General features: G+C 39.8%; 1 long non-coding RNA gene across 2 annotated transcripts in view; it reads left to right on the forward strand.

Moving 5' to 3' along the window:
* LOC125172551 (uncharacterized) overlaps positions 1 to 19,616 on the forward strand; it is a 38,004-nt gene that overhangs the window by 8,918 nt on the left and 9,470 nt on the right. Inside the window, exon 3 of one of the 2 annotated variants that reach the window (XR_007154748.1) lies at positions 3,720 to 4,084. The exons of the other annotated variant lie outside the window; for it this stretch is intronic. This is a non-coding gene — a long non-coding RNA (uncharacterized LOC125172551). Of the gene's footprint in view, positions 1 to 3,719; positions 4,085 to 19,616 lie in introns of those variants that run through there. 2 annotated transcript variants of the gene reach the window in all.

Here is a 19,616-nt window from a genome sequence, read left to right on the forward strand (position 1 = left end):
TATGACAAGGGAAAAAAATGGAAAACAACCTGTATGTCAAAAAAAAAGATTTATTAACAATAAGTTAGTGAATCATTAGTAGGGAAGTCTGAACTATTTTTAAAATGAGGTAAATATATGCACATGATAAAGAAGATTATGTGGGGGAAAAAATGAGGCTGCATAATAATATGTATATTATGATTAGATTTTTGAAAAATAAAACCCTACATAGGTATATATCGGTATATCTGTTTTCACATCTATTTATCGGGAAGGACACATCAAACAAATATTAACAACTCACAGTGGGTATTAAAACCAGTGTGTGTGGGAAGAACTTTCACTTTTTACTTTCTGTTATTTGAAGTTTTAAAATTAGGTATTATTCTTAACAGGCATATAGTTTTATACAGCCAGTGTATACATTTACTTCACCTTTCTCTGCACCTAAACTGTTGACCACTCCCTCCCACAAACACTGGGCTGGGTGCTTCTTCAAGTATTCCCATGCCATACTATATTGATTTGAATTCTACAACTTTTCACTTTAATTTATAATTGCCTTTTAGTCCATTTTTTCCAAGCAGACTGAAAAGTCAGGTACTTTCCCTATTTCATCATTTTCTGTTATACCTTATGAAGTAATTGTTCAATAACTCTTTGCTGCAAATGTCAATGATTTGAAAGAGAATGTGTGTTATGTAGTTCTCCAGAAAGTAAAAGAGGCAGTGTTCGGTAGATAGAAAAGAGAAGTGATATAGACATAGTGGAAAGTCCTGAGGATGAGCTGGGTTCATTGATTGGTAAGCCAGTCCACCCCGGGAATGGTTCCCTTAACTGCCATCTAAGTAGGTCAAAGGGAACAAGGTGGAGACTTAACTGGAAAAACTACTCAAGAGAACTAAGAAGGTCACTGGCCCTCTCCATTGGGGGAATTCCACACCTAGATAGGAGAGTATTATGTCAGGGTCTTTCTCTGGTAACCTAGCTGTTCACATATCCTCTGTGGGCAGGAGCCATAAGAGTGGCGTGAAACTTCTGAAGGGGAAGTTGGAAGGCAAATAATCATGGTAAAAGCAAGAGAAAGCAGGACTTGCTTATTAGGGAAAAGACCAAGCTGTCCCCAAAATGAAACGCCAAAAAGTATATCTACATCTACATGCGGAGTGTAAATAACATGGAAGTTCACGTCCTTCTCATGTTACAGTAAGGTGAGCAGTTCTGCTTGGCAGGGAGTCTCTACTCCATAGAGTCACTCCAGGATCCACCCTCCTTCCATTTATTATTGCTTCACTGTTCCCTGAGGTAATCTCTTCATCCCTATGGTCAAAGTTAGGTTGTGGGCACATTCAGTGCTCCCACCTATGGAAAAGGCAAAGAGGAATTCTAAGGCAAGTGGCTTATCTTTTAAGATCGAGATGACCCAGAAATAACACATTACTTCAGCTTACATCCCATTAGCTAAAACTTAGCCACATAATCATATCTAGTTTTGAAAAGAGGATAAAGATGTAGTCTAGCTGAGTAGCCATGTATCTAGTAACCATCCATCTATTTTTATGGAAGAAGGAAAATATAGGCAGGGAGAAACCAGGAGTTTTTGCCATACAAAGAAATCAAATATTGTGCTCGTAAGCTGACTGATAAAAGTGGCATTGAAACCCTATTGGCCATGAAATGCTGGTCTAAGACTACTAATTTGTGTGCAGTGCAAAAGCTAAAGCCTGTGGAAGTAATTTAAAGCTAAATGCGTTTAATTTAAAGGATTGTTTTTTTATTATGAGATAACGTCCTTTCTATTTTTTATGTTAAAATGCCTTCGATACAGTGAGAATGGTAGATTGCATGTCTTTTTTTTTTTTTTTTTTAAGTAAAACAACATTGACAATACTACATCAGTATTCCCATTTTCCATTTTGTGTCTGTGTGTTTGTTGAGATTTTACTGATCCTTCAAATGTTTATACAGGACCAATGTTCCATATGACAACCAAACACAGAGGGTCAGCAGAGAGGCCAGTAATTAGGATGGTTATTATCCCCTACTCTTCCCTCAACACGAAGATGGCATCTCACCCATAGGTTAGGTTTTCTAAACTCTCCCTGCTGGAGCTACCATCGTCTCCCTCTCCATAGCCAGTTAGGTTCCCCTCCTCTGGACTCCCATAATACTCTTTACATGGTTCCACCATAGCATTTATCCTACTGCATTGTATGAAACGTTAATGTTTCTCCTATTTGAACATGAGCACCTCGGAATAGGGACCCTGTGCCCATTGAAGATACTAGTTCTTTTTGAACAGGAAATATCTGTATTAGTTTGTTGGGCCCACCCCAGCAAAATACTACAGTCCTAGGTGGTTTGAACAACAGAAATTTGCCTTATCACAGTGTATCATTCTAAAGTCAAGGTGCCAGCAGGATTGGTTGCTTCTGAGGTTTCTCTCCTTGGCTTACACATGGCCACCTTCTCACTGTGTCTTCACGTGATCTTTCGTTTGTGGGAAGGGATCCCTGGTGTCTCTTTATGCACCCAAATGTCCTCTCCTTATAAAGACACCAGTCAGACTACATTAGAACTCACCCCAACAGCCTCATTTTAACTTAATCACCTCTTTAAAGGCTCTGTGTTTAAAAACAGGCACATTTTGGGGGCACCTGGGTGGCTTAGTTGTTTAAGTGTCCAGCTCTTGATTTCAGCTCAGGTCATGATCTCACGGTTGGTGAACCGGAGCCCTGCACTGGTCCCTGTGCTGACAGTGTGGAGCCTGCTTGGATTCTCTTATCTCCCTTTCTCTCTGCCGCTCTGTCTCTCTGTCTCTCTTTCTCTCAAAATAACTAAATAAATTTTTTTAAAAACCGGCACATTTTGAAGTACTGGGAATTAGGACTTCAACATATCAGTTTGGGTGCAGACATAATTCAGCCCATAACAACATCTTTATGATCTTTGAGGATTATAAACTAATCAATGTGTTTATTATTGATTGATTTTTTTGATTAGTTTTTTATATTAGAGTGAGCAGGGGAAAGGGGCAGAGGGAGAGAGAGAATCTTAAGCAGACTCCACACTTGGCACAGAGTGCGATGCAGGGCTCCATTCCCTGACCCTGAGATTATGACCTGAATCGAAATCAAGACTCAAGACACTCAACAACTAAGCCACCCAGGTGCCCCCATGTTTTTATTTTTAAATCAAATCAGTTCTACACACAAATGTAGAAGTAGAAAGTCAAAATCTCCTTTCATCTCACTCTTCATGGTAGTCACTCCCAAAAGTTAGAGGTAATCAGTGATTCTGGAATGAATGAGTGAGCAGTAAGGTGGTCCGCTATTACACCTGAGGAAAATGAGACACCAAAAGGCTAGGCAACAGTTTTAAGGTCGCAAAATTACTTAATGGTAGGAGGACCGTAACCCAGTTCTACCAATGTCTCACCTAACATTCTTTCTACTATCCTGTGCTACTTCTTTTTAGCATTTAATTGTTAACTAAAACTTGTGTTCGTCATTTTTTAACACTAAAGTGTGTAAGCTGAAGATTTTATATTTTTCTTTAAAAGTTACCAAACTCAACTAATATAAATGCTTTTCACTTATAACTTGTCTTAGGATCTTCATGCAGCAAGAAACAGATATTCATTTAGATTAGTTTTCAGGTACCTGTTGCTGCATAACAAATCTTGACAAAACTTAGTGGCTTAAAACAGCAACTGCTTTATTTTTATGATTCTGTAGGATGGCCGTCTGAGAGTGACTTCTGACGGCCTCGCCAGCAACCACACAAGGTCTCTTACGGCTAAGACTCTGGAACTCACACAGCGTTTCTTTTGTCACCGTCTGTTGGTCAAGGACAGTCTCAAGGCCCACCCAGATTCAAGGGAGTGGAGAGATAGCCTCTGCATCTTGATGGAAAGGGTGGCAACATCATACTGCAAAAATGCATGTGGATACAGGAAAGTGTGACTCATTGGGGAGCATTATTATAATGTTTTTCCATAGCTGACATTTCCCACAGGATAACATTCTGCTTGCCAGCCTTCCTGTTATGCCCACAGCTTCCTTTAAATAGGGGTGCTTGGGTGGCTCAGTCGGTTAAGTGTCCAACTCTTGATTTCAGCTTAGGTTATGATCTCACGGTTGGTGAGATTGAGCCCTGTGTCATGCTCTGCGCTGACTGCAGGGATCCTGCTTGGGATTCTCTCTCCCTGTCTCTCTGCCCTTCTCCCACACTTGCTCTCTCCCTCTCTAAACAAACAAACAAACAAACTTTAGAAATAAATAAACAAACAAATGGAATAATTCATATGGTTTCATACTTTGTACTGTGTAACTCCACCACCTGGCTGTAAAAAGTTGGACTGGAAATTAGTGCTTATATTAGTTAGGATTAGAACCACGTTCCAGTGAGACAAAATCCCACATGGCTGGGTTTAAACAAGATAGAAGTTTATTTCTGGCTCTTGTCAAAGTCCAGAGGTAGGTTCTTCAGGATTGGTATTGGCCCCTTCTATCTGTTGCTCCATTGAGCAACAGTACCTCCCATTTTTAAGGTTGCCTCATGATCATGATATAATTGTCACAACCAATTCCACCCAACAGGAAGGGAGAGGGGGAGGAAAAATAGAACCCACTCTATTTAAGGATATTTTATGGAAGTTACACATCCATCTTCCTCTTATATCCCATTGGCCTGCACTTAGTCACATAGCCATACTTATCAACACAGGAGATTGGGAAATGTACTGGTGGCCGTGTGACTGGCCAAAACTCCGGAGTTCTATTACTACAAAATAAGGAGAGAGTAGATACTGATGGGTGATCAGCAGTCTCTACCACATGCTTGACCTAAAGGCATGTAATGTGGCCTGGTATGAGATATATGCCCAACAGAGATGTATGATTTATTAACTAATTCCTTCTGCAAACATAGTATACATTGTGTCCTTTCTATAAGCCAAGCACTGTTCTAGCTACTAAGAATAGGGTAGTAAACAAAGCAAAGTCCCTGCCTTCCTTCAGTTAATAAACTCTAGTTGGGAAAGATAGGCAATAAACAGTATATTGTAAAATACTGATTTTGTGCTATGAATAATTGGTGTAGGCAAGGGGATATATAGTTAAGGCATGTGGATAGGAAGGGATTCGTGTCCCTGACATGTGAGCAGGGACACGAATGAGGTGAGGAACAGGCACGAAGTTCTAGGGGAAAAGGCACAGGCCAAGAGAACCGTGACTTCAAAGGCCTTATAAAGCAGGAGCATGTTTGGAATGTTTGAAGTAAGGAATCTGGCGTAACTAGAAAAGGAGCTGGGGGAGTGATAGGAGATGGGGATGTGGAGATAGCTGGAGATTAGACTATAATAAGGACTGGGTAGTGGAGTGTAAGATATGCTTTCTTTAGGAGTCTGAAAGCAAAGTTGTGTCAGGGGTTCACAAGGTCACCCCCAGGTTCAATAATTTGCTAGAAGGATTCACAGGGCTCAGCGTACAGTCAGACTTAATGGCCAAAAAAGTAACAGGATGCAGAGCAAAATGAGCAAAGGGAAAAAGTACATAAGGCAAAGTGTGGAGGAAATCAAGTACAAGCTTCCAAGAATCTTCAGTGGAGTCACACAAGAGGAACTTATTTCCTCCAGTGACAAACTGTGACAACAGGTATGAAATGCTCTCTACCAGGGAAGCTTATTACAGACTCAGCACCCAAGGTTTTTTTGAGGATTGGTTACATGGGTGTCCTTTTCCTGGTCCATGCCAAATTCCTGACTGCCAGAAGGAAAGTATGTATTTAGCATAAGCCATTACTGTTTGCACAAACAGTTGAGGCAGCTTGAGCTACTCTTAGACATTTAGCAAATGGTCAGAACCCTCCTGAAACCTAAGTTCTCAGATGCTAGTCAAGGGCCAGCCTTGCAAGCAGGTCTTTCTAAGAACAGCAGTCCCGGGGCCTTTTATTAACTGTTTTCTGCACAAAAGCACACAGAGAGATGCTCCAAGCAAGGTGAAATAGGAACCAGAAAACTAAGCAGAGACTAAGCCAACTCCATGAGCTAATAGAGGCAATGAGTAAATAAAATTCATGAGATAAATAAACTAGCCAGAGGGCAGTAATAACAGCAGGAGGAAGAAACAGAGAAGAAAGAAGCTGAATCAAGTGAATGGAAGGGTATCTTGTGCAAGAGGAATTCCCATCTATATGGCAACAACCCCAGTATTGCTTTTGGGACATTAGAATTGCTCTGTGATCCTAGGGACTGATGAACAATTCTCTGCTTCTTCCTGAGGCCTGATTGTTCCATTAAAATGGCTCCATTTTCTTGCCTCCTAATTTCTTTTTGTACCTTTGTAATAAATTCCAATCATCCAGGATCAGAAACATGCCTTGTGCTGTGCTCCTTGAAACCTGAAAGCACCTCACTAATACACCTGGGTTTTCAGCCATTCAAAACATAGACTTAAAGAGGAAAACTAATATGGTGGCCAAGAGGTCACTGGCCAACTGGGTGAAGGACCAAGATTCATAGCGTAGAGTGAAACTCCCCACCTACCGCCGTGAAGCCATGTTCCAGTCATATCAAACTACACACAACTATACTCAAATGCAAAGTGGACTTTTATTCCTTTTTTATTTTGGTCATGTTTTTCATTCTGTTTAGAATTTCAGGGGTTTTCATCCTTACGCAAAGCTAGCTCAAATGCTGTTTGCATTATCTATGAAGCCTCTATGACCACCTCTCTCCCCACACTCTGGCCTCTCTGGAGTGATTCTTTCCCTCTGCACTGCTATCTCAGCTATTGGTACATATTTCTGTAGTAACAATTACAAAGCATATTGTAATCAACTATTAAGGCATTTTCTCTGAAACAAATTATGTTCCTAGCACAATGCTTCATAAATGGTAATTTTTAAAAAAACTTTTTAACATTTATTTATTTTTGAGAGAGAGCGAGAGAGAGAGAGAGACAGATCACGAGTGGGCAAGGGGCAGAGAGAGAGGGAGACAGAGTATATGAAGCAGGCTCCAGGCTCTGAGCTGTGAGCACAGTCTGATGAGGGGCTCAAACTCAAGAACCACAAGATCATGACCTGAGTCGAAGTAAGATGCTTAACTGGCCAAGCCACCCAGGCACCCTGGTAATTTTTTAATAAGCGTATATTTGGTGAATGAATGAATGAACAAATGAACAAACGAACCAAGAAACAAATGCAACGAGTCACATATTGAACAGTTCTGACTCCAGGATTTAAGGCCAGATCTCCTTGACCATTACAGACCATTCTTAATTCCCATGCTTAAAACAATAATCTCTCTCATCTATTGGGGAACTTTTTCTTTTCTAAAATTGCATTGCTTTTATGTTATTTTCTTGAAGATATTATTACTTTACAGATGTTCAATAGCCGTATTAGCATTGGTTCTAATGACTTTCCTAGTGAAAATAAACTTCTTTTTTTATTTTCTAAATATGGGAGGACTTAAATATGCCCCATCGAAAAAAGTATATGCTAAGTACACTCAATTTTGTAGTCTCCAAGTATGTTTATACAAATAAGTAAACACAGAATTGCTCTCCTGCTATGAAAGTACTTCCTATCACTAGTGCCTCATGTATCTATGCATATTTTTAATTAATTTTCCAAACGGGAATAATTTCAAGTAGTATTGTTTTCACAATCCACTACTTCTGGTACTAAAAGTGAATTAATTGCCTAAGAGATTTTACATACAACCAATTCTAAAAAGCATAGTTATGATCGCAGCAAACATTAAATAGAGTCTAAGTTTGTTACTCTTTCTGCAAGATCTCTTTTGATTAGTGGCCTTTTAAAATCTGATAGATATTCCGCAGCTTTCCTTTACTTCCTTGAGAGCTATTAGAATTAAGACTTTTTTTTAAATGCTTTGATGACATACTGTAGTTGGCTGTCGTTAACACACAAGAGGTTTCAAGAACTAAATGAAATATATTCCCAGAAATCGAGGACAGGTTTTTTGTTTTTTGGTTTTTTTTAAAACAGCATCATCTAAAATTGAAGCTAATTAGAACTAATTTCAAATCTGTAAGGTTAGCCATAGAAAAGAGGGTTTACAAATACATGTGGATGAATTTGGGGTGTTGCCCAATTCTTATATGTGTGGAGGGGAGGATACTACTGTGGGCTTGGAGAAAAAAAAATTCTATTTTGGGGGCAATTTCTTTGGTTCAGGCACTTAACATATGCTGTCACTTAATCATTGCAACACTTCTCTAAAGTAGGACTCTTATCCACATCCCACAGATGGGAAAATGAAGATAGGAGGGAGGCTTCAGGCTCCACCCCTACTGCAGAGCAGAACTGAAATTTCAACCAAGTTTCCCTGAATCCAAAGTTTGGGTCTCCACCACCCTAAATACATGGCCAGGTTATCACACCACAGATACAAACTGCTTTATATAAATAGGACCTATTCTGGATATCATCCCCAAAATGGAGTAATCTGCTTAGAGACTGAATTTTAAAAACAAAATTAGAATTGAAGAAGGGTCAGCAAATTATGGCCCCAAACTTACTGGAAAGGTGCCAACCACGTGTGTTTGCTGTTGTTGCCGATGACTGCTTCTGGCCACGAGGACAGAGTTGAGTAGTTGTGACAGAAATCACATGGTCCTTAGAGCCCAAAATGTTTACAATCTGACCTGTTACAGAAAAACTGTGCCGACCTCTGGAATAGAATCAGTATCCAATGCTGTCCCGGGGAGACGGGATCACTGTCAGGCAGACACTGGAGAGCTGTACAGAGTTGCTGCGGGATCTGCCCACTCTGCCTTCTCCTAGAGGAAGTATTTTAGAAAAGGAGTCCAATTCCTTTTGCCTTAACCTCTTGGCCACCAAGGAATCTCATTACAAATACCATTCTCTAAGTTCCGTGGTAACTGAAAACATGTATGAAGAAAACCACAAATAATATAATTGCTATGAAAACACAAACTAACTATAAATTAGAACAGAAATAGAAAACCTATACATATGAAGACCTTTTTCGATTGGTACAGGTTGTTCATCCCTGAACCAATTAAACATTAGTAAGGGAGGGGCGCCTGGGTGGCTCAGTCAGTTGAGCGTCAGACTCTCGGTTTTGGCTCAGGTCCTGATCTCACTGTTTTGTGACTTCGAGCCCTGCGTTGGGCTCTGCACTGGCGGCGTGGAGCCTGGTTGGGATTCTCTCTCTCCCTCTCTCTCTGCCCCTCTCCCACTTGCACTGTCTCTGTCTCTCTCAAAATAAATAAACTTTAAAAAACAAACAAACAAACATCAGTAAGGGAGATGGGATTCTGTTACTGGCCTAAATTAACCTTGGCCAGTCACTGGCAACTCAACAATACGATGAAAGATGGAGTTGAATGGATGTTGTCAGGTCAGTCACTATATTCACCAAAATGAATATGATTTTCTGATAAAGGGTCTGCTAAGACACAGTATGAAGAAATACAGTCCTGGTTAAACAATACAACTTGTCATTATTTTCCCATTTGACACTTACAGATTCAACTGATCTTAAGTGGCCAGATATGTTCATCACACAGTAATTGTTTAAAATTTCTAAAAGGTAATTGTGGAAATTTTTGAAATTTCCAAAATTGTGAAAATTAAAAATTTTCTATTTCTTGGCTTTCTTCTCATGCCATTGATGGGCCTATCATTTCCTATGCATAAACTCAACACCCTGCAAATTATTTACCTTTATTTACCTTTTAAATAAATTAATTTTTTCTTTATTTCTTCATTTACCTTTTAAATAAAAAAATAATACAATTTATTTTTGGGAAGAATATGCATTCACATGATTAATAATTCTTTTTTTTTTTTAATGTCCATCCATTTCCTTAAAGAGAGAGAGAGAGAGAGAGAGACAGAGTGCCAGCAGGGGAGGGACAGAGAGAGACACACACACACAGAATCGGAAGCAGGCTCCATGCTCTGAGCTGTCAGCACAGAACCCCATGCAGGGCTTGAACCCATGAACCAGAAGATTGTAACCTGAGCTGAAATCAGACACTTAAATGATGGGGCCACCCAGGTGCCCCAAATAATTCTAAAGGTACTTAAGTGTGTCTCAGGAGTTTTCCCTTTCCTATCTCTGTACTCTGTTCTCCTGTTCCCTCTACCACCAAAGTTACCATTTTCTTGTAGATCATCTCATAGTCAGTCTCTGCCTTTATAAGCAAATATGTAAACATATTCTTTCCCTCTGTCCCTATTTTACAATATCTGTGCCTTGGGTTTTTTTTTTTTAATCTTTATTAATACATCTTAGTGATCTTTCCATAATGGTATACAACTTGCTCATTTTTTTTTAATTTTTTTTTCAACATTTTTATTTATTTTGGGGACAGAGAGAGACAGAGCATGAATGGGGGAGGGGCAGAGAGAGAGGGAGACACAGAATCGGAAACAGGCTCCAGGCTCTGAGCCATCAGCCCAGAGCCCGACGCGGGGCTCGAACTCACGGACCGCGAGATCGTGACCTGGCTGAAGTCGGACGCTTAACCGACTGCGCCACCCAGGCGCCCCAACTTGCTCATTTTTTTATAGGTCTTCATGATATTCCATTGATGGGTATATTATAATTTGTTTGATTAATCCAATGGACATTTGAATGATTTCCAATCTTTTGATATTACAAACAATGCTGCAATGTATAAGATGAGACATAGGTCATTTCGACATATTTGGGGGCATATCTGTAGAATAAATTACTGCCTTTTCATTTTTCACCCAAAATATCATTTTCACTAGAACAACTTTTGCACTGGATGGTAATACTCACTAAAACACTTTAATATTTTGTTGGTTTGGTAAAAAGACTTATTCATGTCACAGACTGAAATTAACTCCAAATTATATAATACACACACTAACTTACACTAAGACTCGGTTGCCTCACTACGAACAATCATTTTCTTAGAGCTTCACCTGTATTATCAGAACTAACGATCAGGAGACATGTGAAAAATGAGACAACTGACTGCCTATGAAACAAGTTGAGAACAACACCAGGAAGACGAGACACACAGGCCAGGCAGCGTTCTGGCCTTGCTCATTCGCACAGCGACTTTCTTACTGGCCTCAGAAGCCCTTCCATCGGAACTGACATCTCAGCAAACTCTGTAAATTCGAAGCCCTTCTGGGGAAGCTTGTACGTGTCCGAAACTTTGTAAACATTTCCTGTTAGGGTTCTCAGAGTTGTAATCCCCTGGATATTTCACAGGCTCCCATTAGCAAAGGTCATGAAAACTAAATGCATTGTTTTCTAGTTACCAGTCCAGAGCAGAAGCCAATATACTCTGAGCAAGTTCCAAACAGTTAATTTAATGTGGATTATACCACCCCTTGGGCCTTATCAATGAATGCTCAGACATTGCCCTTGGGAGCTAAGTGACGGAATCCATACTACTTAGCTTCCATACTGCTCCCTCCTCCAAAGTAAACCCTGACTCCAGACTCTCATTTGTCCTAAGAGCTACTAAAATGAATATAACCCTGCAAGAGGGAACACTATAAACTCAACCGGTCTTTACACACCATTTTGACTGATTTCATCATATTGGTTACAGGATGACATTTTAATGGGGAGAGGGAGAAAGCTCCGCACATGTGGTAGGTTGAGACAGAGTCCTGCTGAGAAGGGACACTAAAAGGCAAGACTGAGTAAAAGCTCAGAGTAGTCCCTGAAATATAATCACCACCGTCGCCCCTCTCCCAGTTTTAAATCTCCCTTAAGAATGTTTGGGAAAACAAATGTCAGGATGGATTTTTTGAGTCTGCAGTGTCAAAACAATTAACTTTATTTAATGGCTCATTAAATATCTGCATGCTCAAAGGCCAGTAACTTCTAATCGATGCATTAGACAGTCTTCACATGTTGCTTATGGGTGCTTATGAAGGGTGTTTAGTATTTTCTTTAATACAATCAGCTCTCAGAACAGTTTCACAGCGATTTGTTTTTCAAAAGAGTATTCTCAAGAGTTGATCCTAGGCCTTTAAGCATAGACTAAAGGTTATCTCTCACAGAGGCATAATTTACCAAGGCCTACAATCACTCAGCCTGAAGAAGACCTCTGACTAATTGCTGTGAGGGGTCAGCAAGTAGAGTGGAATGACTGAAAAAGTGGATCACACAGTTAATTGCACACAGTTTAGCCAAGAGCTGAGCAAAAGGCAATCCCACTCTGTTTCTTTGATTTGTATCCAGTTTGAAACTCTGTCACTGGCAACAACTTGGTTTTTGTGTCTTCTGAGCTCTGGCAGGGGAGTGGGCTAGGCTGTAGCATTTATGGTCTTTCCTGGTGGCTAAGTGCAGCTTGCTGAGCGTATGTCTGGGACAGAAGGCGAAGAAAATCCTGTGGGTGTCCCACTGGATATAAGCCTTAACTGGGAGCCTACAACTAGGCTGTAACTACCATGCCCTCTCCATTATTTCCAGAGAATTACCCAGGAACATTACTGGAAATGAGCTGTCTTGTCCACTCAGCTCCCATTCTCTTGGGGAGATTAGAGCCCTGTGAATTTCACAACCTTTGCAGCTTCTTGGGAAATGCATTATGAGTTCCCAGATCTCTTGCTCAGCTTCCATGAGATTCCCAAGTGATTGCAAAAGTGAAAATAAAACCCAAAGCTATTTTGTGCCTTAGTATTTATGAGTAAGACAGGGAGTGAAAATTGCATGCAAGGAACTTGGACTTCATGATCCTACAGCCTTTGGGGTTTCATGAAAGCCATAGTCCCCTTGTGGAAGAAATAAATGTTGTTAATGTCATGGGCCTACTCTTGTCACATACCTAAGTAATTCATGCACTGTTAGGGTTGTAAGAATTCAAAGATCATCTACTCCACACCACCATATCATAAATTTGAGACCAGAGTGCTTAGGCCCTCAGTTCATATGGTAGAAAGAACATTAAGCTTAGAATGAAAAAATTTGAAATTAGGTCTTAACTTGCCCCTTTCTGGTTGTGGCTTTCAGACACACCAGTGAACCTCAATTTCTTTATTGGCAAATTGGTATAATTTATGTTCCAAACAGGCTGCGAATGTTGCTTTGCTGGGCAGAGGCAGTGAGGTGCCACCAGGAATGTGGAAATACATTGGCTCTTACAGAGTCACTCTAGGAATAAATGATTAAATTGTAAATTTATGACAAAACAGTTGTTTTTAAAATAAGTATTTTTGCATTTCATAGAGTACTGTATATCTATTATACTAAAAAAAAAAAAAAAAAAGAAAAAAAGAAAAAAAGACCATAAAGAAGCAAGTGAGGATTACTCGTAATTCCTGGTCTATATATTTCCAAATAAATTTTGGAAGAATTCCTCATACACATGGGATGGTATCATGCTATATATGCTTTTTTGAGACTTAATAAGATGTTATTGGTATTGTCTTTCAATGTATTAAAAAGCACTCAGAATTCTAAGCCTAATGAATTGGGCCTAATGTCTGAGAAACGGGTCTGATCTGAAATGTGATAGTAATTTGAGAATCCTGGGAAAGACTGAGTGAAGAGAATATGAACATTGGCAGAAACAAAGCAAAAGGAAGCCCCAAAATCCCAGAATGTAGACCAGGCATGGTGCTAAAGCTTTATAGGTTTTATTTACTTCATATACTCTATTCAACTATCTTACAGAATAGGTACCATTGCTTTTCCCATTTTTCACATGAAGAATCTGATGGGCAAAGCAAGTAAATAACTTACGCAACCAGTAAATAACTTACCCAACATCACGCAATTAGTAAATGCTAGGAATTGGATCTGTACTCAAGCGGTATACTTCCAGAGCCTGATTTTTTTTTAATTTACATTTTTACTGAAGTAACACATAATTTAAAGAATCAAATAATTCTTCAAGGTTTGCTTTGAAAACAACAGTCCCTAATTCCTCACTACCCTATTTCTTACAACCTAGAAGCAACTACTTTCATTCCCACCCCCTCCAACAGCTGATTCTTAAGGTATTTACATCTATATTGCTCATGTGCTTGGATTGTTATTTTCATTTTAGGCATTCTCTATTGGCATCTCTACAAGGTGAGGATTCAGCTCTGTCTTCCGTATTTCCCACTCCCACATGAGCTCTTGCCCCCACTGCCCCTTCTCTCAATATAGTCTGCTGAATGATTGTGTCCCCCCCCCCCCTGCAAAATATCTTGTATGAAACCTAATCCCCAATGTGATGACATTTGAAGGTGGGATCTTCAGGAGATGATTAGATCATAGGGTGGAGCCCTCATGAATGGGATTAACACAGTTATAAAAAGACCCAGAGAGGTCCCTCACCTCTTCTGCCATGTGAGGTTAGCGCCGGAAGGCACTGTCTCTGAATCAGGAAGCTGGCTTTCAGCAAACACTGAATCTACCAGTGCCTTGATGTGGGACTTCCCAGCCTCTAGAACTGTGAGAAATATATTTTTATTGTTTATAAACCACCCAGTCTATGGTAGTTTGTTATAGCAGCCCAAATAGACTAAGGCAGTCCTCCCGTGATTCTCATTACATCTAGTTTTCAATATTCACATTATTATGAACAGGCAAATATCTACGATACCTGTACACCACCATGACCACTTTTCCTTTACTACACAACCTCCTATATTCTCTGGACTTATTGTCATGAGTGTTTTATTGTTGTTTGCTTTGTTTTCTTTATACTTAATACAAATCCAAACTCCCCCACAATTATCTAATTCGCCTTTTAATATATTCAAATGAACTAGAAACTCTAATCATTTCGTCTTCTGGAAGAAATCGGACTTGGTTGCTCCAATCTGGGTCAGATGCTCTGTAACATTAGTTCCAGTTAGGAGACTGATACCCATTTAGCCTCTTACGGGAGATTCTCTTCACTTCTCTCTAGTCTTAGATCCTACTTCCTGCTCTCTATGTCTTTCACTTTCTTGGTTTGTTCCCTTGTTTAGTGAAGGACACAACTCAGGACCTTCCTGAGAAAAAGCACAAAGAAGTAAAATTTTTGAGATCTTGCATATCCGAAAATATCTTCATTCTACATTTAATACTTTTCCAGAGCTTAGAAATCTATTTTTCCTCTGAATTTTGAAAGCATTTTCTCCATTGTCTTCTAGATTTGGGTGTTGCTATTGAGAAGACAGATGACATTCTGATGCTTGATTTGTTATATTAAAACTCCTCCCCCCGCCCCACCCCGGAAACTGGAGGTTCCATTTCTTTGTCCCTCTTGTTTTGGATATTTTGTTTACTCTTCAGTACAAATTTATTGAGTGCCTACTAGGTGCCAGGCACTTATAGGTGCTGAGAATACATCGCTGGAAGTTTTATTATGATATTCTCAGGTGGGCATCCATTTTTAACTCTTATTCTGTTCTGGGTAGTTGGTGGGCCCTTCAGTCTAGAAACTGAGATTGTAGGATATATTCATTACTTTTTTTTCTTTTGATGATTTCCTATCCTCTTATCCCTTCTTTTCATAGCCCTGTTATTAGATATTAGGCATCCCGGACTGGTCCTCCAATATTCATATCTTTTCTCTCCTATATCTGTATACTGTAGTCCTTTTTTTTTTTTTTAAGTCTACTTCCTGGGAGATGGCCTCAATTTTATCTTTTAGCACTTATATTGAACTTCTCATTTTTAATGTCATATTTTTAATATCTAAATTCCTTTTGAACTTGCTGAATATTCTTTTTATAGATCACCCCGCTGTTTCGTATCTTCTCTTACCTCTCTGAGGAGAAGGTTGTTTATTTTCTAAGTTTTCTATTGGCAAAGTTTGTTTCCTGCAAGTTGCTTCCCTCTGTTTGTCTTCGTCCCTACCTTTCATTAATAGGCATTCCTCAATTATCTGGTGATTACTGGCTGTCTGTAGTTATTTTCAGAATGGAACATTGAAGAGAGGATAATCTTTATGCATAAGGAGACTCTCCACTGAGTTTGCTACATAGGTTGACATACTGGGTCCAGGTCTGTAGATTTTCTCTTCAGCAATAGGGTTAACCAGAGAATTCTTCCAGCCCTCTGACAGGAAGGCCGACAGGAGCCACGTGAAGAAAGAAGATTGAGGAAGTTTCAACACACAATTTATAGATCTACATATAATACCCAGTCTTTAATAGCTCTCGTCTCTCCCCAACACCCCAATCCAGAGCCCCTCTGTTCTTTTCAGGAGAACAAGACTTCAGTTTCATTCTGAATGAAGAAGAGGCCGTCTTTTACCTTCAGGGAATAGGGGTGGGAACTGAGGCTCTGTCAGCTTCTTACAAAGACTTTCCACCAACTGTGCCTGAGTGGCTCAGTCCGTTGAGCATCAGACTCTTGATTTCAGCTCAGGTCATGATCCCAGGGTAATGGGTTCAAGCCCCATGTGGGGGACTCTGCACTGAGTGCTGAGTTAAGCTGAGCATGGAGCCTACTAAGAGTCTCTCTCTCTGCTCCTGTCCCTCTGTCCCTCTCCCCTCCTCTCCCCTTCCTTCCCCCGCCTTCCCCTCCCCCTCTACCCTCTGCTTCCCAGCCCTCCCTGCTTGCAGGCAAGAGCTCCTCTCTCTCTTTAAAAAAACAAAAAGACTTTCCACCAAATCATCCTTGTAACCCCACCCTCACTCCCACTTCCTAAGGTACCTAAAAAAGCTTCAGTTTTTTAGGACTGCATGTTGGGTCCAACCGACTTGGGTTGGTTATCAAGTTTAAGATTCAGCTTTCTTTTTTTGTTTTTGTTTGTTTTTTATTATAACTCCAGTATAATTAACATACAGTGTCATACTAGTTTCAGGTGTACAATACAGTGATTCAACAATTCAATACATTGCTCAGTGCTCATCAAGATAAGTGTGCCCTTAATGCCCTTTACCTATTTCACCCATCCCCCCACCCACCTCCCTTCTGATAACCACAATTTGTTCTCTATAGTTAAGAGTCTGTTTCTTGGTTTTTCACTTTTTTTCTTTGAGGAACACACTTTATTTGAATCTCTTTTATGTTCCAGACACACAGAACTTTTTTTCATCTTAACAATGCCTCTCTAAAAGAGGATTTATTACTTTCTTGAGTATCCAAATTCAGTTACTACTTGTTTATTAGCTTCCTAGTTTTTAAAGTTTTATTGCTATTGTCTTCCATTTCATTGCTTTTGTCCTTGCACATTTATGTTTGGTTAATGATAATTTTGTTGTTCTCTTAGCTGGGTGAAGGAGGGAAGGTATTCAAATGCTTATGTTCAATCTGATGTCTTTAACTGGACTGCCTCAGATCCTAAGCTATTATCAGTATGTTATAGAAAAGTTTGCCAAGTTTGTTCTGTTTTAGAAAGACAAATACTAAATCTAGCAAAGAAACAGTCACTAAAGAAACATGATAACCAAGTTGAACAAAATGTTCATCAGGACTCTCCATTTTTTTTTTTTTGTTTTGATTACATGCTCACCAGAAATACTATAATTATGTGAAACTCAACATGTCCAAGGAATTCATATTCTAACACCCACACCAATTTCTCTTATAAAGTTCTACATCTTAGTAAGTGGTACCTCATCCTTTCATTTACTCATGTCAGAAACTTAGGAGTCATTTTAACACCTTGTCATCCCTCAGCCCCCACATCTATCCATTACCAAATTCTGCCTACAAAATTTATGACAGGAGTCTATTTCTTTCCATCTCTTCTGTGAAGACTCCAGTTCAAGTTAGCAACGCATCTCACTATACTTCTCTAGTTGTGTCCTAACTGACCTCTCTGCAACCATTCCTACCCCTCACCTGTCCACTTCTCACAGTGCTGCCAGAGTCACCTTTGCAAAATGCAAGTCAGATCTCGCTCTATGCAATCTGTGTGAAATATTCAATGATTTCCCACTACTCTTGAACTAAGGAGGCCAATCCTCAGCAGGCCTGGAAGGGTCTGTAGGACTGGCCTGGCTTCTTCTCTGGCCTTATCCAGTGGTGCTCCTCCCCTCACTCTTAGCTCCCAGCCTTGCTGCCTCTTTTCTGATCCTTTTTTTCTGATGCTTGTTCCCCCACAGTCCCTTGAAGCAGAGCAGCTCCCTCCCACAGCTGCTCTCAGCAGCCTAACTGCCCCTTCCCTGGGCCCAGATTATTGCCTACTCATTGCTTAAGTCTCCCCTTCTGGCGTCACTTCCTCAGGCAAACCTGGTGAGGTCAGGCTTTTTCATAATGTACTCACACAGAAGCGTGCTTCACTTCCTTATAGCACTTATCTCACTTGTTACCTAGGCCTCTGCTTTTTACGATATTTTTATTAATATCTGCCTCCCCCACCAGATTGTAAGCAGCACGAGAGCAAAGAGCATGTCTATTACTTTTCACCACTAGATTCTCAGGACCTAGCTAATTTCTGATTGTCTCTTTAATGATTGATTGAAAAAGAAAAATTAATATGTGTCTTGGCTAACATTTTCCTCAAGTTCAGAAGAATTTCAGTGTATTGTGTCATGCAATCTTTCCTTTAAAGATTCAAGGTCATTGTTATAAAAAAAATGGTATGATATAGTAAATTTCTAGTCTTTTTTTTTTATTTTTTTTTATTTTTGGGACAGAGAGAGACAGAGCATGAACGGGGGAGGGGCAGAGAGAGAGGGAGACACAGAATCAGAAGCTGGCTCCAGGCTCTGAGCCATCAGCCCAGAGCCTGACGTGGGGCTCAAACTCACGGACCGCGAGATCGTGACCTGGCTGAAGTCAGACGCTTAACCGACTGCGCCACCCAGGCGCCCCAATTTCTAGTCTTTTGAGTGGATAGGAATATCAACCAGTATGTTAAATAGCCTCAGACTAATTGTTCAGAAAAAAAATGTGAGACAATTTTGAAGTTTTCAAAAAGGAATTTGAATTTTTTTAATGCTCCACAGAAGACTAAGAGTTTGGTTCAGTTACCACCTTTCAATAGGAGAAGCATTAAAAATAACAGTTCTAGGGGCACTCAGTTAGTTAAGCATGTGACTCTTGATTTCAGCTCAGGTCATGATCTCATGGTTTGTGGAACTGAGCCCCCAGTCGGGCTCTGTGCTGACAGTGAGCCTGCTTGGGATTCTCTCTCTCTCTTTCTCTCTACCCCTCCCTCACTCACGTTATCTCTCTGTCTCTGTCTCTGTCTCTCTCTCTCAAAAATAAATAAACATTAAATATATATTATATATATAATAACAATTTTATTATTATCATTAACATTATTGAATACTTACTATGTACCAGCAGTAAGCAAACTTTAAATATGTTATCCCATTTAGTCCTCACAGCTAGCTACCCTCTGAGGTAGCTAACTGGTAGAATCTCCATGTTACCAATGAGGAAACTTAGGCAGGTTAAGAGGTTAAGTAGCTGTGGGTCCAAGTGGTTGAATTGGTGTCCATATCCCAGGCAATCTGGCTCTAGAGCCTGTGTGTTTTAATGCCTTTAATGAGAAAGATGATGAGAAATTCTTTCCAAGAAACTAGAAATTTGGCCAAGGGAAACTGATCTTAAATTTGGAAGAGTCTTGGAATTTGGAAGAATTTAGACACAAGGGAAACCCAGTTAGAAGCAACTAAACACTGGAATAAGCTGGATTTTTTTTTTAAAGTTTTATTTAAATTACACTTCGTTTATATACAGTGTCATATTAGTTTCA

The sequence above is a fragment of the Prionailurus viverrinus genome, chromosome C1, assembly GCF_022837055.1.
Source record: "Prionailurus viverrinus isolate Anna chromosome C1, UM_Priviv_1.0, whole genome shotgun sequence".
Taxonomy (NCBI): Eukaryota; Metazoa; Chordata; class Mammalia; order Carnivora; family Felidae; genus Prionailurus; species Prionailurus viverrinus.